Source organism: Caloenas nicobarica, chromosome 1 (assembly GCF_036013445.1).
Source record: "Caloenas nicobarica isolate bCalNic1 chromosome 1, bCalNic1.hap1, whole genome shotgun sequence".
Lineage (NCBI taxonomy): Eukaryota > Metazoa > Chordata > Aves > Columbiformes > Columbidae > Caloenas > Caloenas nicobarica.
This window is the reverse complement of record NC_088245.1, coordinates 119,629,412-119,654,354: the sequence shown is the minus strand read 5'-3', so window position 1 is coordinate 119,654,354 and position 24,943 is coordinate 119,629,412. Positions and strand designations below refer to the sequence as shown.

General features: G+C 41.9%; 1 protein-coding gene across 4 annotated transcripts in view; it reads left to right on the top strand.

Annotated features, from left to right (window-relative positions):
• The first annotated feature begins 346 nt into the window (after nucleotides 1–346).
• PKNOX1 (PBX/knotted 1 homeobox 1) overlaps nucleotides 347–24,943 on the top strand; it is a 59,441-nt gene continuing 34,844 nt past the window's right edge. Inside the window, exons 1-2 of one of the 4 annotated variants that reach the window (XM_065628862.1) lie at nucleotides 347–366; nucleotides 22,951–23,034. The gene's annotated coding sequence lies outside the window, so the exon portion shown is untranslated. Of the gene's footprint in view, nucleotides 367–10,938; nucleotides 11,040–11,579; nucleotides 12,183–19,645; nucleotides 19,968–22,950; nucleotides 23,035–24,943 lie in introns of those variants that run through there. The other 3 variants (XM_065628837.1, XM_065628846.1, XM_065628853.1) reach the window with 3 other exon arrangements.

Below are 24,943 nucleotides of genomic sequence, written 5' to 3'. Positions count from 1 at the left end.
GTACTTTTATGATTGTGTTTTTTGAGATTTTCCACATAGCCTCGAGGAATGGGGAAGCTATTTTTTTGGACGTTAAGATTTCAGGTAACAACTACAATATTCCAGCTGCTCGGGCCTCGGGCTTCGTGATCCTCACCAATTTATATGTGCTAACGTTAAGAGATTTGGCAGCACTTCAAGCGAGCGAGCGAAAACAACGTGTTTATTCCAAGCTTTGCTCCTGCCCTTTGACTCGAGAGCGGCTGTGCGACTGGCCTGGCTGCTCAGCCCCGCTCCGCCGGAGCATGGGAACAGCGGGAGCAGCAGCAAAGATGCAGCTGGCTGGCTGCTGACTTTGGAAGACATCATCGCGTCACGTCACGCTTGGTAAGTTATCTTTGCCATCACAAGAAGCAGGATTCCGCCCCCCCCCCTTTTTTTTTTAAAGCGGGAGGTAGGTGCTCCACAAATTGACCACGGGGATTCCGCCGTGTCGAGTAAAACATCCCATTCGTCAGTGGCAAGATGGTTTTTCAGCCCTAGAATGTGATGTTTTTCTGACCCTTAAAAGAAAGATCTCTGCTGGACGCCTTTTGAATCCCCTTTAAATTAACTGTTTGTAACCTTAATAGGATTTTCTTTTTCATTTTTAATATGTAAATTGTTTGAATGGAAATATTAAAGCCAGTGCAAGCAATAAAGATGGATTGCCAGTAAAATAAACAGTTTGGCCTCTGACTGCACAGAGGAAGCAGATCAAGTCAAGAAAACATTTCCTAAAAGTCACTTCTCTAACTGTAGGACTATTCTGATAGATGCTTCTTATTTGAAACCTACACTATTTTGTAGTTTACTAATCTACTGATTGTGGAAGTGCAAGTTAATTGACATTTTGCTTCCAAAGCAATACTGATATTATGATGGGCACTAAACCAATACATGAAATACAGACTAAAAGTGAATGGGAAGCAACAGAAATGTATTTCTGAAAATCTAAAAAGAGTTTGCAAATTATAGATAATGAACAAACATGAAATATTATTTACATGCACATAGTGTGGCTAGAAAAATTCTGGCTGTGGGTGAATCTCATGGAAAAATTATGATGGATTTTTGTCACGCCAGACTTTAGCCTTGTCTCTTTAAAACTCTTATGGTGAAACTCATAGGGAGGTATGTCTTGCCCAGTTCTCATTTACTGTTGTAAAAGTATACATATGTAAAAGACTCATTGGTAGAGAATGACATATGGGACTCTACCCTTGAAGTCACTAAGCCGGTGAGTGTATTTTACACCTATTTATGTTGAGCGGGCTCAGCAACTTGCATGAGGAATGTAATGTCCTGAAGGGCTGACTTCATAATTTGTGGCTGTGTATATATTTCCTTCATGAAACCACATTTATGTTTCTTTATTATCATTATTATTTTAAAGGTTTTTAACTACTCACAACTCCTGTTTCTTTTTCCATAAGCCCTGCTACCCCATCTTCAGTATTCTGACTTTTTAGATTTCAAATCTTGGCTATGGTATTGAGGATCAGGTTGCCAGCTGGGGACATCTGGATGGGTTTGAGATCTGTGCATATCAGAATCAAATCTCTTAACTATCTATTTTGAATCCATGTTTTCATTCTTCCTCTGCATTTATTTCTCTTTGTTTTGTACCCTATTTGTATGAGTGTACACAGTCTCTTGCAATTATATAAAAATGGTTTCCTTATGCATGGTATGAATTTTTATAGCTTTACATTCACTTTCTTTTTTTCCATCATCCCATTTTGTGTTTAAATAGGTAGAATAAGTTAGGTAATATGTACACAGGGACTGCTCCACCATGGACTGGAGCTCTCAGTATCTCTGTTAACACATGCCATAGCCAAAGAAGTTTACAGCATGCAGAGGGAAAAGGTTATTGTTAGTGTAACTGAATAAGTATTAGGGTTAATATATAATGTATAGGTCTATGTAATGGATAGTTTTTATTCATCATAAAATGTTCAAATGACTTGCAGATGTATGACTGCTGCAGCTGTTGCAGACCTTGTAATGGCATTAGGCTCTGACTCAGAAAGGAGCTCATTTGCCAAGAGATTCTGGCAGTGGCTACGGCTGTGATATTCCCATTGAAAAAAGTCTTGTCAGCAGTGGAGGTGGTGATACAAAACTGAACTGGAGTATGAGAAAGGGGCAAGGCTGGGTCTAGGTATGGCAGGGAAATGGGGGTTCTGAGAGCTTTCCTTTTTTCATGTTTAACTATATCAGTAGCGTCCTACCACTACGTGGTCTACCAGGAGAGCAGCTGGAATTTATAGTCACCACAGATTCTGGCTACATGCAGGTTATGTAATACTAATTGGGGAAAAAACACAAAACAGCAAACCTTTGATAATGTAAAACTCTGCTCCCAGCTTCTAGAAAGAAAAAGCAAACTACAGTCTCTACAAGCAGATAGAACTGAATCTCACTGTGCAAATGCAGTCTGTCGCAAAAACTGTGCAGCATGAGAGCTCAGCTATTTGCTGCCTCTGGAGACTGGGCAGGCAGGGGATATGCATGCTTAGCAGTCAAAGGAATGCCATCATCCTATGGATGCATACAGTACTCTGAAATAGTACCGAGGAATTAAAAAAAAAATCCCCTGCACATTTCGTGCTTGTTTTCCTAGGTCTGATTGAAGTAAAGAAAATAATGAAGACTGACATCCGAAACAGGCACACATTTTATATGTGGGATGTCATACCAAGATAAACATGCTGGGTTTTATACAACTTTTTGATTCCTGTGTGGCTGGAAATGAAGAAGCGTGATCATTTTTAGAGCGGAATTGAAGGCAGCGCAAAACAAAAGTACAATTTTGACAAAGTTCAGTGGTAATAGAAAGTAGGACTGAGGGAAGCAAACTCTGGAGACATCTGAACTGTAAATATCTGAAATGGGGAACGATCATTTTAAGAGTCATCTCTCAACGAAGAGCAGATTTTGTCGCTGCCTTTTCTGATGCTTTAAACTACTTATGGAGTGTATGAGTTAGTTATGAAATGGACTGCTATGCTGACTCTTGCTTTCTATGAACAGTTACCAAGCCATAAGCATTATTGTTTCTGGCACTTTTTGAAAAGCCTCTGATGATTCCAGTGTGTTCTCTCTGACCCTGTTCACTGCCATATTTATAAAAGTAAAGCTAGCAAAATATACTGATTATTACAAAAGAGATGCAATCTACATGAACTTCACTTATCAGATTTAAGAAACAAAAATTCCAACTCTTACTGATGTGACCTATGCCTTACATGAGTAAAAGAGAAGGAGTTGCTAATAGCTCCCTTCTCCGGAGCTCAAAATTCCATGGATAAGGGAAAAAAGACAGCCAGAATGATTGTATTGGCTGGTGTTTGGGGCTGTGAGCTGGGACCTAGGTCTCCCTTCTCCCTGGTAAGTGTGCTGCTCACTAGACCATGGTTACTCTTTTAGTCTGGACACATCTTAGTCAGCAGTCTGCTGGAGGACTCTACCAAGGTCCCATCAGTGTCAAGCAGTGTGTGACAGCAGTGGGCTGTTGGGCACACCATGCACTTCACCCTGCCTTGGGCTGTGCTTCAGAACCTTCCTAAGGGCACGATGTGAAGTATGGAGCTTTCTCATGGATGCAGGATGTGACTTGGCTTGGGCATTGGGTGTGAGAGCAATCGGTATGGTACAGGGCAGATTTTATTTCTGGTCTGGTTCTGCATTAGATGTGCTTCAATAATCCTACAGAGCACTGTTCCATCATTGTCTCTGCTGGTCAACATATACTGTATGTGACGAGGAAGAACTTCAGTAATGGATGGGTGCAGCTCCTGTCCCAGGAGGCCCTATAGCAATGGTATGAGGCATGTGATCTGGAGATCTGTGGGATTTCATGAACCCTTTCTATGGAAGGAGGCTTAAGTGTCTCCCTAGAAATCTGCACCTACTCTGGGAAATAAACAGGATGCTGCAAAACAAAAAGAGCTGGAAAGTCACTGCCCTGCAGCTTCCAGGTTAGGTGGTCCACGGGGGAGGTGGGTCTGTATCCCCAGGCGCTGCAGAGCTTTGGGAGCGTGCCTCTTGGGGTGTGCCAGTGTGGCACAATGCATCTCTGTGCTGCAGATCCCCAACCCAGGCCTGAATGGGCCAGTCTTTCTCGGAGGAAGGAGCAGACCTTGGCAGGGATACAAGCTTGGATCCCAGAAGCAGTATTGCCTTGTTAGCATAGCGTTCAGTCTCAGGCTAATTTGCCTTGCTTCTCAGCCCACCAGCTAACTGGGGCACAGCATGAGGTTGATATTACTTCTGCTGCTTCCAGATCCAAAGCTATTTCATGCAGAGCCAGTATAGGGGTCTCTGTACCTTATTGCTCTGCAAGCTGTTGACATATCCTTTCTTTCCTACAATGTTTTCTCATCAACGAATCTTAGAAAAAAATGGCCAGAATGTTTCCTGTATCTCCTCTTTCTTGTGAGGAAAGGCTGACTTAGGTAGTCTAACTCCAGGAGAGACTCGCTGTCAGGCAAAAGGACATTATAGCACTGCAATCTGTAAATGGGTTCAAAAAAAAGGAATAGAGGAATTAATTGAGGAAAAGTCTGCCCGTGGCCACTGAATATGATGGTCTGATTCCAGCTTCTCATTCAGAAAGGTGCTAAACTATGAACCCCAGGAGCTCCCAAGATACACCAGAGGAAGGCTGACCCAAGTTGTTTTCATGTTTCTTACACTCTTCCACTAAGCACTTGCTGCTGGCCATTGTTGGACTCAAGGCGGTTTGACCCCCAGGTACATGTGGAAGAAAGGATTGCCCTGCATTTGAGGACTGGGTGCCAGCTGTGTCCATCCAGGCTGTCACGTGTGCACGTGTTAGCCTTGCACTCTGATGACATGAGCTCTCCATGTTGAGGAAGAGCCTGAACGCAGTAATGGGAATGCTGCCCCAAACATCAACTGATCCCGAGCCTGGACCAGACGCCTGACTGCTCCAGAGGGGAAGGGCTTCAGCTAGGTGTGGTGGTAGGAATGTGTCACATCTGGAGTGACAGGGTGGATGTGTGCCTGGAGGATATGGTCTAAGCACCGCAGTGTGGACCATCAGAGATGGGCTTGTCTGCTTTCAGCCCAGGGGTAGGTGTGCATGGTAGTTTCCACAAATCCTGACTTGGCGGAGACAAGAAGGGGAATGTTTGTGGAATGCTTTTGCCCTAGGCATTTCCTATTTGCTTTTAGCTCAGTGCAGACGTTTGTGTGGAGCTCAGCTTTTCTTTTGCTTTGTGCAAGGAGCTCAGGTGCCTGGCTAGACAGTTGCATTAGGCAGCAAAGCACCTAATCCTCACTGAAGGCCACCTAATCCTCTCAGCTTAATGGCCTTCTACTTCTTCAGATACTCCCTTCTTTATTTTTTCTCTACTTGCTCAGCAATTGAATTCTTTCCTCTTCCATTGGCAAAACAGTGTCAGGAGCAGGCTGGCTAGCTGGCCACTCTCATTCCCTGTTACCAACACCTTCTGGTCTTCTAGGCTCCAAAATGCAGAAACCCATAAAAGCAGCTGGAAGTAAATGAGTAATGGAGAGGAAAGACAGGTCTCTGTGGACTGAAGAAAGTGCTCTGTAGACCAGTGTTTGAGAACCTCTCATTAATGCCTCCTGGTTATTTTTTCTGCATTTCACTTCACCGAATCCAAATCTCACTGAAGCCGGTGGGAATTGTTCCACTGACTTCTGTGAGAGTTGGATCTAGCCCCTGGTCTGGAAGGTAAAACTAGTCTCACTGGTTTTCTTTTATTTCGGTTGGTTTCACTTTCTGCTTCTCAGCTCACAGAATGTGAATGCATTCATAGTCCTCCATGGTGGGATTCATACAAAATATTCTCTTTTTATGTTTTTCATAAAATAAAAATGAAGATGTGTATTAGCAATTCCACCTCTGCCCTTCAGACTCTGGTTTTCTGTCCCTCTGCCCTGTTGTTTGCCCCCTTTCTTCCACAATGAGGTAAATGAAAATGTCTTTTTAAGTGTAACACATTTTTGAAGAAACTTTGCAGTCAAACAACACGATACTCTTAGCTTTTGGCATCATTAAAAGCAGCCAGTTTGCCCTCAGAAGGTAATCTGTTTATAGTATCCCAAGTGGAAAAAACATAAGTTGGATTGTGAAAGATGTTTGTTCTGTCACCGTGGAACTCCTCGTGCAGTTCCCAGGGCAAGGCATCACATGTGGGAAGGTGACAGTGGATTTCTACATCACAGCTCAGTCTCAGCTGTACTTTTACGATAAGCTCTTTTTCCTAAAATAGCAGTTTGTTCAAATTAACATCTCTAATAGCAGAAAGCGAGCAATGTAGAGTGTGGTACTGCAGAACATACAGAAAGGAACATTATCTTATAGAGCTTTGGGGTTTTATCCTCCAGATCGCCTAAAATTCTTTCCAAATAACGTGTTAAGATATTGGTAATGCAGTGACTCAACCATATAAACAGATGGAGTGAGTAGTATGCAGCCAGTGATTCAGCTAATGTACAGCTCTGGAAATTAAAATTTGATTTAACAAGGCAAGAAACATTGAATAAGATATTTATAATTTTTTTCCTTTTTTGAAGGAGGCTTTAAGTACATTGTTTTTTCTACTGAACAGGGAGGCTGGAAAAACATAGGACAATAATAGCTCATCAGAAGGATGGCATCTTGATCCTCCCACAGCAACTCTTTGCAGTAGTACTGCACTGCAGTGCCAGCTCTTGGTCCGAGCCCAAGTCCTGCTGTGGGACATGAGCTCTTAATTTCTCCAGGAGGAGTGTTCCCAGCTGAGTTACACAGATCTCCACGATCTAGTTCAAGCAAAGCTTGACATTTATTTAGACTGAGTTAACTCATTAATCTCAGCTTTAAAATCTTAAAAGCCATATCCATTATAAAATAAGTCGCACATTTTTCCCAGGCTCCTCTTATACCACATAAAGTTGTGGCTGCAGATGCGAATGTGCTGTGCCTGCAAACAAGGCGCACAGAGGCTGCATTTTGGAATGCTCTCCAAACAGCCAGGGGATATCTAAGTGGTTGACATGTATTATTACGTATTTTTTTTCCCTTGGAGTGATGAAAGAAGAAACTGGTTTGCTGCAGAGGCCTCCTGTTGTTAAGAGATCAGAACTTAAAGACTCACCTGATTTTTATGGGAATCTGGGGGAAACCCTGCTCTGTTTAGATTATTCCTGTCTTATCGCTACAATTTCAGCCTTTATGCGATAATTTATGAGTACAGATTATTGCCACCTGCATGGAAGCCCATCCCTTCACCTCTGTGTAAATGTTTCCTTTGAAAGCTTAATTATGAAAGAGTTGCTGAATACACAATCACACAATCAAGAGCAATGCCGTGAGAAGTCTCCTTTCCCTGGAGAGGTTAAATGCATATGAATGTTATATTATGCACACACTTGTAATATTTAGAACTTGAAAATTACTAAACCATGTCAAAGTAAGCCTACTTTGTCTAACAACTGTATGTAGGATACAGTTTTGCCCTCTAATACATTTATGCAATCCTATTATCATTAAATTGCAATTGAAAGTGTGTTTTGGATAATAGATTTGGGAGAGTGCTTTTCTCATTTGGTATGACAGGATCTTCATAGCTTCGTATTTGCAAATATTTGCTCCAACTGTGAGGAATGTTCTTGTATATCCGGGACTGTTCTGAGGAACCGAGTAAGGTCCTGACCCTACAAACATATCTGTGCAGGCTTTAAGCAATGAGCTGTACTTAATGAGCATATTTAATATGTACAATGTGAAGAAAGTAACAGAAGTTTGAGAATCTGTGTATTCTGTTATATGCAGTTACCAGCCTAAATATTACAGAACCTCATTTTTACGTACTTGTAACTTGGGATTATAAAATATTAAAATGGCATTTCATTCACCCTGCCATGTAGCTTTTGCTTTTTTAGAAGAAAAAAGCAGCTGTGTCACCATTGCTTTAAGTGAGTACACCCATACCAATGGAAGTTTGTAGCATAAAACTACATCAGTTGTGTAATAATCCTTATAGAGAATTTCCTCGTGATTGATGTCCTATGTCCTATGTATTGGACTCCTGTCCTTTTGCAGAACCGATGAGGGGCAACACAGTTTGTTTGGACAATTAGAAACAAAGAAAGAGTACCTATCCTTTCCCTTTTTTTTTTTTTTCTTTGCCTTTGCATCAGTCAGCTTAGTTATAATGCTTCATTCTTTTCCCCTGCTGCTCTTCTCCTCTCAGCTCCTGCTATTTTTCAAATGTTGAAGGCTTCTTTCAAAAGAATTGTAATTTTTAGTGCTTTTCATAAATCTTCATCTCCTGGAGTCATTTCAGCTGTGATATTTTAAAAATTAAGCTTAGCTTTCAAGCCTGCAAAGGCTATATCAGAGAAATGAAGATTAAATGAAAAGCAGGGACCTCTCGACAGGGCTTGGGAACAGTGCACTCAATGACTTTAGAGACGGGCAGCTGGAAGGCACAAGTTAGATCAAGGGTGATATTTAGTTTACTTTCTTAGGGGAACCAGGTTTATATGTTCATGTTATGTAGGTACAGGTATATTTGGGTGTGTATCCATGTTGTTTAATAATATTTGAGCCTGGCAACTTACACCAGAGAGGACTGCAGCAGTAACTTTCATGAAACTAAGTTGTGGAGCAGGGAAGATGTATCATGTACTCCCTGAATGATGGAAAGTCTGCAGCAGGATCTTTTATGCAACAGCATCCACTGACTAAAGAGAGACCTTGTGTACACCACAACTTTGGAAGAGATTTCAGTTAAAGTTTGCACCTTAGACCCTAAAGTTAACAAACCATGAGGCACAAACGTATGGGGAACCAGGCTTTCTTAATTCTGGTGCCTGGGGAGTCACGGGCTTGAAGATCGGGGGAGTCAGAACATTTATTGATATCATGAAGAGCGCAGGAGGTTTAGGAGGGTAAAGGATGGAGTAACCTTTATTACAAAGGAGACCAAGAGATGGAATTACTGGGGTGAGGGGAACAGAGCAGATGAGAAATTTCTACATCCATCATGTGTGAGGGGGGAGCTGGGGAAGAGAAAGTGGCGAAAGGGAAGAGAAGGGAAAATTCAAGTTGGGAAACACATCGGGCAAGACATCTAGAAAGGCTTTGAACATCACTGGGAGAAGAGATTAAATGGAAACCAAATTAGTTTGAATTTAATCTGTACTTTGTCAGAAGAAATCAGTGAACTCCTATCCAAAGGAGAGCAGGCAAGTCAGAAGGAGACAAAGGGTTTGTAAGGAGAATCAAATTTGAAGAAGAGGCAGGTCTGAGCATGGAAACCAGTTAGTTTTAAGCACTGTTTAGGGAATGTGTCACTAATGAATGTGTCAGGAATAATGAGAGATGAAACTTGTGGTAGAAGAACGCAGCGTGGCCACAGGAACTCTATTAGAGCTGTTGTTACACAGTGCAAAAGCAAAAATAGAGAAGAGGCTTTTGTAAGACAAACTAAGACTTGCATTTTAAAAAAATCTTGTTTATATAAGTCATTCATGTTAACTTTGAGGCCTGATTCACACATTGGAGCACTCTGGATTAGCACAATTCCTTTTCTTTCCCACTCATTCTGCCAGGTGTACAAGTTCTTTCTCTGTTCACAAGCCCAACATCCACATAGTTCTGACTGCACAGGGGAAAATGGCTCAAAAAAGGCTCCAGGAGGTCTAGCGAGAAGATGAAATGATGGTTTTGTTAGTGGACAAATGGTGGCCAAGTGTGCACGGGGTGACCAGATTCCTGAAGACCAAGAGCAACTGTGTTGGCAGAGCAGGGTCTTGACACAGCAGTTATGCTCAGAGGACTGAAAGCAGATCTGGCTTCCGGGAACATTTAAGTAGCAGTTTCTATTGCCAGACTATTAACCAGATCTTCTTCAAGTGGCTTGGCCCAGAAGATTGTTATATAAAACAAACTAGGTGGCTTGCTACTGTTAAATCAACAGGAAGAGTGGCATGGACCTTGAAAAAAGTGTAGAGCATTCCCAGTTTAACGGGGTACAGGATAATCAAGTAGATTCTCAGCTGCTGTCCTGGAGAGGGACGGCAAAACCTGAAACTAAACCTGCTTTGGTTTTGAGCTGAGCTTCCCGAGATGAGATTTGCTGTGCATGTAGCAGCTTTTCCCACCTTTGCCCTCAGAGAGAGAGGCACAGGTTGCTAGGGTGACCTTTCAGATGTCTTAAGAATGAGGAGCAATGTGGAGATGACAGATGACCCAAGTGACCCGACTGAAAGGTGTACATTCCAACCCTTCTGCACAGCAGAGAATCTACGAGAGAGAAAATACGAAAATATCCCAACAGCAAAATGGATAAGCCACAAGACACACATCCGTCAGAAACCGCATTTCCCCCCAATTCTCCTGCTCCTTAATTAAGAACATTTTAGGGGAAATGGGGCATGTCTAACAGTGCCCCAACGACCGAGGGCAGCCAGCCGTGGCAGAGGACCCCCCCCCAGCCCCTCAGCCGCCCCCCGGGCCGTACCGGGCGGGGCAACAGCCCCAGCCCTGAGGCGGCCCCAGGGAGAGCCGTGGCTAAGGAGAGGCGGCCGCTGGTCGCCCCCACCTCATGGCTGCCGCCCTCTCCCCTCGTGGCGGAGCCACTTGGTATCTCCCTCCTCCTCCCCCCCCCGCCCCCCGAGGAGGTGGTTTCACCTCCCCCCCCGCCCGCTCCGACCCGTGGGAGGGGCGTGGCCGGGCCCGCCCGGGCTTCCCCGCCCCTTTCGTCCATATTCATGAGCGCAAGCGGGGAGGTGACGGGGTAGGGAGGTGGCGGGCGGTCGCCCCGCCCCGCCGCCATAGCCACCTCCCTGCCCCGGCCCGTGCCCCGCCCCCTGCAGTGAATATTGATGAGGCGTGATGCGCGGCGTGGTGTCGTCTCGGGCGGCGCGGCCGGCGATTGGCCGGGTGCGTGTGTGCGCGGTGACGCGTGTCGCGGCGGTGCGGGTCCCGATTGCTGCAGCCGCTTGTCAGTGTGACGAAGATTGGCACCCAGGTAAGCGCTGTCACTCAAACCCGCTCCCAGCCAGCCAGCCAGCCATCCATCACGGCGCGCCCGCCGCCGCCGCCGCCGGCCGGGCCCAGGCGCACCACCAGACCGGGGGGGGTGGTTGGGGAAGGGAATTGGGGGAGCGAGCCCGGCAACGCGGCACAGCGGGAAGGGGGCACCCGCACTCCGCAGCTGGCCCAGAGGGGGGTTAGGGGCGGTGGCGGGCAGGCGCGGGGAGGGGAGCGGGGGGAGGCGGGGGGGGGGGGAGCGAGGAAAATTCTGGAACGGTCGCCGTGTAACCGTTGTCTCTTGTGGGCGCGCGCCAGCGGGGGCGCGCAGGCGCCGCGCGCGCTCGGGGAGGGGAGACGGGGCGAGAGGGAGCGCGGGCCGCTTGCTCGGCGCCGCGCGGAGGGGACGCGGGGCCGGCGGGAGGGGGGAGAAGGGCGGCGGGAGGTGGGGGGTGGGGGCGGAGGCGACGCGATACTTAAAGGGCCAGCGCCGTGTTGGCAGCCGTTCCTTAGGGGAGGAGGGGGGTGGGCAGGGGCTTTCCGGGGTCCTCGCACCCGCCCCCCCTCCCTGTCCTGACAGGCCAAGCCCCGGCGACCCGGTCCCACCCAGCCTGGGCAGCCCTCGCCTGTGGCGGGGATCAAACCACCACGGCAGCTGCCTTCCCTCCGCACCTGCCGCTGCGCAGCCGGGTGCGGCCCGGGGAGGGGGGCAAGGGGGCTGCCGGCGGCAGTTGGCCGCTGCAGGCGCGCGTAGCCCCTGTGCCGGCGCCGTGGGGGTGGGGTGGTGGCCCCCCGGCCCTGGTGCCGCTCTGGTGGCAGTGCGGTCCCGGTAGAACCCAGCCCCCGGGAGAGCGGGGGCTGGCGCGTCTTCGGCTGTGCTTCCCCCCCCCGCCCGCCGCCTCCCCTCTTATTCATAGAAAGCAGATTCTGTTCGCGGCTGGCACTTGGGGCAGTGTGCGCGGTTCTGGCGTGAGATGGTTTCTTCCTCTTTTTTTTTTTTTTTTTTTGGTGTGACCTCATTGTCTCTTGGCTCGGTTACGAGTAGAGGATTCTTGACACTTAGACGGAGGCTTCCTGAGTGTTTACACAGCCGCAATTAGGAGCTTGAAACTTGACGTTGCCCAGAGGCCCTGCTTATGATGTGTGTAAACAATAATAAATCAAGTGCTGGTTTTATCCTGAAATATTGCCTCAATTAGCCACATGTCCCGAGTCTCCGCGGAGTAGTCGTTAGCTCTCCCCCATTCCCACAACACCAGCTGTATGGCCCAGAGTTCATCAGTTGCAAATATAAGTAGTTAACACATCTATGTGATACTTCCCTCTATAGATTATTGCGCTTAAAAAAAACCCGAACAAACTTAAATATTGTCTGTTGTCCTAAATGGGAACATATAATTTTAGAGACATGGTCTCAGTATTAATTTTTTTTTTAATCTGCTGCTGCAGTTTGTGAACCCTTTTTGGGAGATGAGACTCTAGGTCTGGTACAATACCCTTATAAGTGTGGAGTTTTTTTAATGGCATGCAGTGAATTTTATTTTATTTTTAATCACATGCAGTGAAGAGCTGTCCAAACAAGATTCTTTTTTGTCCTTGTCCCTCTTTGAAATATGATGTGCGCATTCTATATAAACAGATTACAGAATTAGGGAGCATGGACAATGGGTTCTTGTCTGTGGATGTTGGAAAATACTTGAGCGAGCATCCTATGGAGGATAGCAGGAGGGTGTAGATAATTTTCAGTGTATGCTAAATGTCTCATCTAATTGCTTTTTTAAAAAGCTAAAAAATTCTTAGTCTTTACAAAAGCATGCACATATAGTTAGTTCATAATACTATTCCTGATTTTATTCTGGAGCGTGCGCTGCACAGAGTTTTACCAGTGTAGATTGCTTGATTAGGGGAATTGTAACAATTACAGCTTAATAAATTTATGCACCTCACTATTCTCCGTACTGTGAATACACTTACAGGTTGTTCCCTTTCCTTCGTGGCTTATAAACTGTTTACGGTCTGCCTGTGCTATGGGGTTATATCCCTTTAGTTATGTATGTGTAGTTAAAGTAATGTAGGTTCTGCAGCTGGGTAAGTGGTGAAGTCTTGAGTCCTGATTAGTCCCTGTTAGCTGCATGTACAAATTTAATGGATTATGCTGAACCAGGAAACAAATCGTTGTGATTGTAGCAGAAATCCTTCTATGTATTTTCAGAGCTTGTCATTGCTAGAGTATCAAGCAACAGCAAATGCATTTTGAGTGCATTTTCTAAATGGCTCTGTGAAATAAAATTGCAGAATTATCCTTTTCTGAGTCTGTGTGTAGCCATATATAATCATTACATTAAAGTTTTCAAAAACTTGTAAGGAAAAAATACCCAAAACATTTCACATGTGTTTAGTCTGAAGAAACAGTTTTGTACTTCTTGATATGTCATTGCTTTTAATTTGTCCAAAATAAGTAATTCTGCTATTTTTTAATGTATGTTCTATTTTCAGTTTATGAAGTGTATTGTGCATTTTCCCTGTTGACTGTTACTGTTGTACATATTTTCTTGTCATCTTATGATTAAAGTATTCACAAGAAGACTTCAGTGTAGGTTCCACTATGTTTTCTTAACATAAGTTTCAGCTAAGTGGTGAAAGGCATAGCTCCATTTACTTTATTTTGCAGGGCAAAGATAAGCTTTTATTTTGTATTTTGAAATTTCACTTTGTCATATAAAAAGTTAGTCTAATGTTAGGTAATTCACAGCCTTGATTTGTACTCTTGATCTAGATACAATTTTAAAAATTTGGATTATCTTTTGAAGATTAAAAAAAAAGAAAAAAATTAAAACTAGGTCCTTGCAGTCTTCATAGAATCATGGAACATTTTGGGTTGGAAGGGACCTTCAAAGGCCATCTAGTCCAACCCCCCCGCCATGAGCAGGGACATCTTCAAATAGATCAGGTTGCTCAGAGCCCCGTCCAGCCTGGCCTGGGATGTCTCTAGGGATGGGGCATCTACCACTTCTCTGGGCAAACTGCCAGTGTCTCACTACCCTGATTATATTAATAAAAAATGTCTTCCTCATGTCTAGCCTGAATCTCCCCTCCTTTAGTTTAAAGCCATCATCCTTTGTCCTATCGCAACAGGCCCTGCTAAAAAGTCTGTCCCCGTCTTTCTCATAGGCCCCTTTTTAGTGCTGAAAGGCCACAATAAGGTCTCCCTGGACCCTTCTGTTCTCCAGGCTGAACAGCACCAGCTCAACCTGTCCTCACAGCAAAGCTGTTCCAGCCCTCTGATCATTTCTGTGGCCTCCTCTGGCCCCTCTCCAACAGGTCCATGTCTTTCCTGTACTGAGGGCTCCAGAACTGGACACAGGAGTCCAGGTGGGGTCTCACCAGAGCAGAGTAGAGGGGCAGAATCTCCTCCCTTGACCTCCTTGCCACACTCCTTTTGATGAAGCCCAAGATATGGATCTGCCTTCTGAGCTGCAAATGTACATTGCCGGCTCCTGTCTTCCATTAGTACAACTGAAAGGAGTTTAGAATAAATGAAATATACGTGTTTGTTCTAAATACTTCAGTCCTATAAAATGGATATGTCTTCTAGAAGCTGTACTTTACTTTTCAGAATTTTGTTTTCAAATGTATTTTTCTCATACCTTTCCCTGTACTGTAAATGCAGTGCTGTAATACAGTGATAATAATTCTAGTTGCTACCACAGCAAGTTTAGAATTGTTTAGAAGCAATTCAGTTTCCTGGAAAAGAATAACTCTTCTGCTGGTATTAAGCTCTGTACTAATGGTCAAGGGTGAATGATCCTCAGGACCACTACTGTGATAGTGGATTTGGTTGTTCTGATGGTTCTGTTAATGTCCTGAATGAAGCAAGATGTAGTCCAAATTGTATTTCAGAGTATTGTGTAGTGGTCTGGAAGCCAAATGTTACCTCTGCAAAACTAACACACTTGTGAAAGCTTACAATAAAGCAGATTGATACTTTTATTTTGATGTAAGAAAGACTAACTTATTTTGTGTGTCTGTGAAATTTAAAATTCTGCAAATGTTACTTCTCTCTTGCAGCGGCGGGTTGCTCCAGTCTCAGTTGTTAAGAGTCTGTAGGCTTATAAATAATAAGTCTCAGGGCTGGGGAGTATTTTACCACGGCTTAATGCTGTACAAAATGTAAACTTATTGCTCTTCTAAGCAAGAGGATTCCAAGAGCAAGGAAAAATGCTGCTGATGGAGTTTTTTCCTTTGCTTACTTGCTGCCAGATGTTACCAAAGTATTTTACCCAGACCATTGTAGCTCTCCCCAAGGTAACTGAATGCTAAAGTATTCATGTTTGTTAGCAGGTTCTTCACTTTGTTCAATAAGATTGTTTCATGTCATAACTGTAGAATATGGATATCATCAGATGGAACTAGGAGTGGAAACTAGGAGTAGAAAATAAAGTAATGACACCAAGAATCAGAAATACTGATCTCTGCTGTAAATGGAGCACTGGCATGTTATTTTGAAGCTGGCAAAGGGCAGTAACTTGGTTCCTCTGCCAGCAGTGTGGAGATAACAAGTCGTGTATGTTACTGAAGGACAAGAAGGAAGTCTTTGTTGGAAGTGGAAATAAACCTTGGGTCTGCTTGTCATCATATGCTTGCTTTTCATTCATATGAACATGCTTGTTTGTTTTAAATATAGCAACTAAGAGGAGACCTCATGGCGGCTACATCTTCCTCACAAGGAGAGGAGGAGGGGCAGATGCAAAACCGTTCTCCTTAGTGACCAACGACAGAACCTGAGGGAATGGCAGGAAGATGTGCCAGGGGAGGTTTAAGTTGGTCATTAGGAAAAGGTTCTTCCCCCAGAGGGTGGTGGACACTGGAACAGGCTCCCCAGGGAGGTGTCACGGCCCCAAGCCTGACAGTGTTCAAGAAGAGACTGGACAAGGCCCTCAGGCACATGGTGTGACCTGTGGGATTGTCCTGTGCAGGGACAGGAGTTGGACTCAATGATCCTTGTGGGTCCCTTCCAACTCAGGACATTCTGATTCTAACTGCTCCAGGCCATGTTGTTGTCATTTTTTTTTCTACATGTGTGTATAAAAGAGCTATTTGCTGTTAAGCAGGCCATTTAAGTACCTAGACAGTCAAAAGGTGATTTTTGAAAATGGGTACTAACTGACTGTGATAATCATGTATTATGCCTTAGCCTGCCATACCATGGGTCTATAACTGTCATCTGCTGCAGCTGACGGTAAATTCAAACGAAAGAGTAGAATATGATGGCTTACTGCTGGGGTACTGAAAGAGGGATCCATTTTTTTAAACCATCAAATTCCAGTTTATATTTTATGTGTGAGTTTTTGGAATTGCCCGTGTTTTTTGTTGAGGACAGAGGAAACTAGGAAATATGTCTGTACTTCACATCCTGCTTTTTTCAATTTACATAGCGTACAAAACAAAGGGAAAAGGATATTATAATACTTATTACTGAAAAATAAAATTCAAGTCTTTCATATTCAAAGGAAACAGAGGCAATTATAAACCAGAAATTGGAGCATTATACGTGTTTAACATGCCTAGAGAACAGGAGAATGAAAACACGTGTGCTGTGTTGTATGCTTTATAACTGAAGAACTTGAACTTCTAGGTCAGCCTATGATCACTTAATTTATATGTTTTCTAGGCCATTTGTGTGTGTTCTAGGCTATGATAGTAGCCATGCCAGGAGCAAGGTTACCTGATTATTCTTTTTTTTTTATTTTGAGATGTTGTTTTCAGTAGCTTATTTCTTAGTCATACTGAAAATTGCCTTGATGAGTATGTTTGAGCAGAGTTATTCTGGGAACTTTAAGCTAAAATATCTCAGCATTTTGAAAATTACTTTAAGAGAAAGTAAATATGTTAATTTAAAGCAGAGGGGAAATGCTTGTTTGGCTTAAGAGCGTATCAACACTTGAGTTCTGGAATTTGGCATTGCGGAGGGGAAAGTGGAAGAGAGTGTAAACATTCATACAGAGCATATGGCTGTTCCTTGAGAAACTTCAATGAATTGTGAGCTCTTGAAAAACTGGTTCATGCATGTTAGTCAGCAAATATTTATTGACTAAATATCGGAGTATTCTGTGTAACATGAGTATCTTCCTGTCTGTTGGTCCTTGTATGTCACCTGACTGTGTAGTCATCATCTGGACCAAGTAGTTAAGCATAATGTATCCCCACAGCAGTAGGTGATGGGTAAGTTTAGTCCTAAATAGTCTTTCTTTATCTGTGCTTCTCTCTCAACCCCAGAATACTTAGGCAGCAGTTATATTCATGGAGGGATGAAGACTGGTGTTTGGGGAGAGGTGGGGAACAGAGGTTGAAGCTTGGTTGAAATGCAGTAAGCCCAGGAACCTGAGAAGGATGGTACTCGCAAAATTACAAATGGTCAGAAGTGGAGGGAACAAGAGAGGGCAAGAGGTGAGAAAGAGGACAAGCTGTACATTGGTGTGGAAGGAACAACAGGGAGAGGTAGTACTAGGCTGAAAAGCAGAAAGAGCATGGATAGAAAAGTAAGGGAGCCTATAGAGCTCTTCTCCAACAGTCGGCTAGAGCATGGCACCTCTTCCTTGCAAAAGCTAATTGAAAAAAGAAAGTAGCAATTAATTTTAGGGCCTAAACTTAGTAGCAAAACAAAGTTCTTCATGTTCCACCAAATGATAGAGTCAAAAGAGAGAAGATTCTAGAAAAGTTACTGACCGGCAGTGGATTTGACAGACGGTTGCAGGACCAGGATTTTGTGTCACTTTAGTTTATTTGGCTAGTCCAAGTTAATGCTTAGTTCATTGACAGGCTCATTATTTCTGAAACCATAAGGGACATAAAAATGAAATAATTGACAACAGAAGATCGTAATCTTGATGAAGTATTCAAATGCCAAAAATGTGTTGAGGAGATTTTCTTATGTATTCAACATCTGAAGTCCATTTTAAATGCAGTTATTAGTTAAATAAAACTTTTTAATCCTTTAACTGTACTTCAGTAGCATTAGGAATTCTTTCATGGAAAGAATAATTAGAAACCTTTATGTTTTATAATAAAAATGTTGGAAAACTTACATATGCTTAAATAAACTGCTTGTTAACATTATAAAGAATTCAATAGCAATAAAGACGTAGTGAGATTGCTGGTTATTCTGTGTCATCTTTATGAAACCGCAAAGTATAAACACAAAACAAGATTAATTTTAGTCATAGTTTGAGTGCTGATATAAATCATTATTAAAATAGGATTTCCTGTTGCTTTGGTTTAATTTTCTTGGAAGGATATGATAAAATGCATATCTCCAGAAGCAAGAGATTAATTCCACGCTTCTGTGGATATTCTAAAAGCTTCAATGGCAAAGGAATGGAATTGTGTCTAGTACATATGCAAGCTTGTTGTTTATCCATATGGTGAATGCTGGGGAGATGTGCAGAGTGGAGTTATCTTTCTTTTTTTAAATGAAGTTGTGTTTGAAAAAGTAATTAAATATCATTAAGTAGCAAAGTTGTACCAGAATCAGTTCCAGCTGTGGAACTGCCGGTACACGTCCTCTGGTATGTAAGGGGTTCTTGGTAGTCTTTTTAATGCAGTCCTCTTACCGCAATAGCAGCAAGGCAGATACTGCGCTGTTGTTTTGATTTTTGAGTCTAAAACATTATAATGACAGCACATTGCATAAATACTGAGGGGAAAAAAAATACTTCTCTGTTCTGTGACAAGTAGATATGTGTGGGGGTTAATTATTTGTATGCTAGGATTCACAAGCAAGAAATGTAAAAAGTCAGTTTGCAGTTTTAAGAATACAGAAGAAAACAAAACAACCCTGAAGGAACCTTCATTTACTATGTGAATATTAGGGATGGATGAGGGAGTGATGGGAAATATTTTTCGCTCCCTCATACCCTAATCCCTTGTGAGTCTTGGAGCAATTAAAGAAGGGAGGTTTCCGTTCCCCCTGGTTTTGTTTTCCTTTTACCAAAATTTCTCTTGAGTCGCCTTAATTCCTTACTTTATGGTGCTAATAAAGCAAGGTCAAATAACAGTGTGAAATTGATAGGAGAAATTGAGATGCTGCAGGAAGTTTCTTGAATTTGAGCATCTTTTAATAGAAGAATGAAGTTTTCATTTTGCAGAAGGTAGGAGAGGATTTCCTTCTGCAATTCCAGGAGCTAGTGGAGGAAGGATACCTAGCATACTGAGGTGACATTATTTTATTACTAGATTGGATAGGATTCCTTGTCTTTCTTTTCCTTGTTGTTGAGAAGCACCGTGGTAAATTGGGAAGTACATTAACATGAAAAATCGTTATACTTCCCAAGAAATATGCTGCTGTAAACACAAAAGATGTATGCAGAATCAAGGAGCTGAAGTTCTTCAAAAGACCCAGATACCCTTAATTCTACTTTTGTTATTGTACTTTGAGAAATTTCTATTGTCGTATGCATTGTTAATATCCATTTTATGTTACTGCATATGCAATTTTAGCTTGTAAAGTGACACATTTATTTATAATATTTTTTTCATATTTTGTACCTGCAAATAGGAGAATTTCCAGAATTCCTCTAAAATACCAAAAGCAGAGTTTACACAAAGAGTGAATTGATAAAGGAATGCAAATCTGTTTGTGGGATGGTTTGTCGTTTGTCATGCTGTGTGACATTGTGTGGTGATGCTTGGAGCATAGCTTGTGATATAAACACTTAGTATGGCTGGTTAAGTTCCGAAATGGGATGATATGAAAAGAGGATGCTATGAAAGATTAATGGGACAACAAAGCAGTATATCTAGTCTTCGAGAGGTCTTACTGAATAAAGTCAGTGTTATGTAGTGCGTATGTTCAAAATCCTACAGGCAAAGAAAGGTTGATGAAGGCCGACAGTGTAGCCTGTATTTCTGAAGAAATTCAACTTTAGTGGTGGGTTTTAATTTATTTTTAATTTTCAGTTTCCTAAAGTATAATATACTCTGGTTTTTAATGTAATCTCGTATTCATCAAGATTAATATATAAATAACTTTATTGCACTAAAAAACAATAAAGGGAAAAAAGTGACACCAAGTAAGATGTTCTACTGCAGCCAGAAATTGGTTTTGTGGATTTTTAGGGCTTGTCTCCCAGGGAAATTGACAGCATAGCTGTTGGGTAATAACTGTTTAGCTGTATCTGCCTAGTGTTACTCCCTGAGGCTGGTATTATATTCCTGAACAGGAACATCATATTTCTAAAAGTATAATGTTCTAAACAATTACTATACTTTGTAAGCACATAAGAGAGAGGAAGTGGAAGCCACCTTGGTGCTGAATGAGCACGTTCTCATTGAGCACAGTTTTAATAAACTTGTGTGCATCAACTTCACATTGGTTTGTTTGTCTTAATTTTACTGAATGCGTCTTTGTAGGCAGGTTGATGGAGATAAATAACCACTGCAGCAAAGGTAGAATGAATCCCTAATGGCATGTTGGCATATGTACTCTACATATTGATTCATTATTATTATTCGAATTTGTAAATATATAAATGTATCTTGATCTTAATGTCTCCTAGTATTTGTATATGTGAATGTGTGCACGTCTTCGTTTCTTACTATCCGACATGCAGAGTGAGAGAACGACCAAAAAAAAGGTTCTTCTACACTTGAATGAACAAGATCATAAAAACAATAGTAGGAACTTCAGCTGTGATATGCAAGTTGCCCTTGGTTTTGGTTTCATAGTTAAGTATCTTCTTTATTATGATACCATGACTTTAAAGCTTGTCTGCAAGAAGAATAAAAGGAAAAAACAAGTTGGCAAGAGGAATAAAAGGAAAAAACCAAATTTGTGATAGCAGTTCTAAGTTTAGGCTCCACAGTGCCCTGGTGTTGCCTCCATCTTTTACCAGGTGTATCTCCTCCCTGTTCTTGCCCCCACTGAGATATATGAGAGGAGATAACATGCAAGCTCAGATCTCTCTTGTTTTCTTGTCTGATATGTTCTAGGGTAGACTCTAGGCTTAGTTGCTGTCAAGTGTCTCTTGGAAGAAGGCAATATGACTACAATGTCCTCTGGCTCCTTCTCAGCCAAACATTTTTCTCTGCAGCATCTTTCACCTGGGCCTGCATTTCTTCAGTACTTCTTTCTTCCTGCCCTCAATATCTCATATGCTGTCTAGAAACTTGCCTGTGTCCAGAGTTTCAGCTGAAGGCTTTGCAGGCAAGGACTGCTTCTTCATACATGAAATATTTTTGACTGGCAGCCGTGGCACAATCAGTTCTTTGCTGCAGTTGTTTATGAATGAAGGGAGCAGGGTTTTTTTTTTTTTTCAGATTCACAATGGTGAAGTAGTCCTTTATGTCTGAGCAGAGACAAGGAGTAGATAATACAAATTTATTGGGCAGTGGCCTACATTCAGAAGATGCTATAAATAGTGAGAAGTCCTCTATTTGGCAATAGCCCAGTAAGTTGAGGTGGGTGAAAATGAGCACCAAAATTATAGAAGATAAATAGCATACAAAGAAGAGAATCAGAGAGTACACTGTCTCCTCATAAGAGAATTAGAAGTTGCAAAAATGAGAGAAGCCCGTTATTTGGAAATATAGTTCTTTGAAGGTTTAAGAGAAAGTGGTGAGAATTTTTAATGTGTCGTCTGCCCTTTCAGGCTTCAAGACCAGGTATATCAGTTGGGACCGAGACTCCTTCTAGCTCAGTATTTCATCTCTAACCAATGACTGAAGCATATACTGCCTTATAACTCCTCAGACTATCTTCCCTGCTCTTTTAGAACTAGGTTTCATGAACCAGGGGTGGTATCTACGTTGAGTGGCTCTTAGCATTTTGTTTTTCTTTGAATGTCTCTGGAAAACATTACTTCTCCACTTTGCATGGGTACATTTTGGTTCTCAACTCCAAATACCAACTTCATTTCACTTTCAAAAATACTGGAGTTATTCTCAATCCGGTTCTTTCGTAATTGGCAAAACTGGCAACACAGGAGCTTTGTCTATGTGAGAAACGGAGATAATCCGATTCAAGATCTTAGCTGTGTGTTTTAGCTGTCATATCATTTCAGATGGTCTTTGTGCAACATCAATGTCTGAAACTTCCTGGGAGATAGTTTTGCAGACTTTTTAAAATGCTTTTCAGCAGTTGTGTTTTCTAAATATATTTTCACAATCTTTGCTACTTTGCTTTCACAATCATTACTACTCTTTAAAAGTAGCTTTATTATATCAAACAGATGCTATTAAATTAAATATAATTAAAGTAATTTTACATGGTAATTTTTGGAAAGTTTTTTAAAATTGCTGAATAATTCTGCAGCAGAACCTGTCTTCACAGAACACGTGATCCTAATAATGGCTCACACCCCTTTCTATAGTCTATTAGTTTTTATCATGTAGTAGATCATTTGATCACAGCCATCATTAGAATACATTCCTTGGTAAAATCAAAGCATTGTTGTGGAGGAGATTTAAATTAAATAGTCTTTCACCTTTCTTGGTTTCATGCTTAATTTTTACAACACTAATTAGTTGTTCCTATTTGCATTTCATAGTTTTATTTTTGGGATGTGTCTTGTCTAGTCTAAGCAGACAGACACTGAGCTAGAGAGTAAAATATAAAGGTTAAACAGCAAGTGAGTTAGCAGTCCAAATGTAGCCTTCTGTTACAGTTGTCAGTGACGATAAATTGGAGAAAGAATGGAATAAGATGAGGGAAAATTCAAATAGTGGGGGTGGTTAGAGATTTTTAAAAATGAAAAAAAAAATGCAAAACATGCACAAAAAACCCAGTCAGTTTATTTGAACTTGGGGAGGGAACCACATAATAAACCAAAATATTTTCTTTAGTCATATTGTCTCAGAAAGTGTGATCTATGTTGTTGTCTCCTTCTGAATAATATTTCTCTGTTGGTTTTTAGGTTTTTCTCCCCTGTGTTGTACGTCAGTGGGATTCACTCTGCTGGAACAAGATAATGTCTCCTTCAACCCATTGAAGGAAAGGGGTGAGCAGCTTTCTCACGGCCAATATTTTATCTACTTTAGAAAGCAGTGTGCCATGGAAGCAAATATCATTATGTATTTTGACCAAAAGTGAAGCCAGTTCTAGATGCTTTTCATGTGTCAAATGGGCTCGCTGTTTTGACTTTTGTTTCTTTTTAACTTTGTATGTGAATGTAAGGACCTGTGTTGTAGAGCAAGTACCAGGACTAACATTAAATAAGAATGAACAAATAGCCGTGCTGAATCTGCCAATCATCCATTTCTCTCTGAAGGACTTCAAAGGAACATGTACTGGGGAAAATTAGAAGGAACGATTACTTGTTAACGAGTCTGCCAGGTAGTTTCTTCCCAACCCTAAGACAGTTAGTGGTTGGTTTATACCCTGAAGCATAACTATTTATATCTCTTACAAACATCTGTTGTAGCTTGTATATGTTAAAAATGATATTACTGAAGTCCAGCGGCTTACTTACACCTTATGTTAGTGTTACTGGGTGGTCCCTTTGTTCTTAATTATGAAGGAGTAAGTAGAGCAAGTGAGGAGTGATGTATGTTAAGTCATCACTCTGTGTACATGTTTCAGCTGACCTTTAATCTCTTCTCTTAGGTACTCGTTAACTTGCACAAAGTCTCCACATTTCTGATTATAATTACCCCTCTTAATTTAGCTTCCTTTCTACTCTACTTTTTACCTTCTTATTTTTATTAAAGGCTTGAATTTTTTTGTTTTGCTTTGTTTTGCAGAACACAAGGCTTTTATGAATTCTGTTTTGACACATATCCATGGAGTTTCTGATTGCAGTTCATGCATCGGCTTCTAGTTTACACGACTGTAGACATTTCCTTGCTTTTTTCTCACACTTTGTTTTCAAAATAAATAGAATGAGAGTTAATTCTGTTCTGCATGAAGCAGACTGGCTGACTCTGTCAGCCTTGGGGTTTTTTTGTTATTTGTAACTCTTTGATATAACACAAAGGCCCAGTTTTCCTTCTACTCTTGCTTTCTTTAACCAAGGATAATTGACATGTTTAAAGCTAAGTTGTCCAGAAGTCTTGTGTTGCTAGGCGCACTTCAGATACCTTAGGCCATAGAGTATTGGGTGTAGCTGTGCTGGTTAAAGATGGCCCTGCTGCGAGTTGATAATTGCCACACATGAGCCAGAAATTACCACACTAATAGGTCAGCCAAGAGCAGGGGTTGTGCGAGTGCACAGCAATGTGCTTCAGATGGAGTCAGCTGGTTTCCATCATAGCCACCTTTAACAGCGAGTGGGTTGAACTGGCCTAGCTGACGTGATGCAAAAAGGATCAGAAATCATTCGCGTGTTCTGTGAGCTCAGTGGTAGAACTGTGGAAGTAATTAGCTCTGGCAGTGTGGCAGTGATAAACATCTGGGAGTGATACCAGCTTTATCTAACATCATTGTTTGCAGAATGAACATCTGCTTAAGCTGTTTATCTGCTAACTAGAACTGGATGCTGTATCCTAAATTAGGTTATAAAAGCTAAATGTGTAATTACCTTTTCAGTTATTTTTCTTGATGTTTAACATAGTTTGTCTCTTACCACTACTGGGTAATGAGAAGATGTTTCTCTTTAGTGAACCATAGTAATTCCTCAGTTAATTGCCTCAATTTAAGTGTGTGATTAGCTCAATTTGTTCTTCTTGCTTTGCAGTAGTTGTCTTCACTAAATCTCATCAGTTGCTATCTTGCCTAATAGCTTAATCTTCTACAGTAATTGTAAGTCAGAGGGGAAGCTCTTACGGGAAATAAAGGATATACCCATGTAGAGTTCTCTCCAGCCATTCCCAAGGGAGAGAATAGGGTAAAAGTCCTTCTTGATTAAGTAATCTATGGATGTAGCTCAAAGCTGTGCACCTCTTTCTTCCTTTGTGTGGCCTGAGGGATTT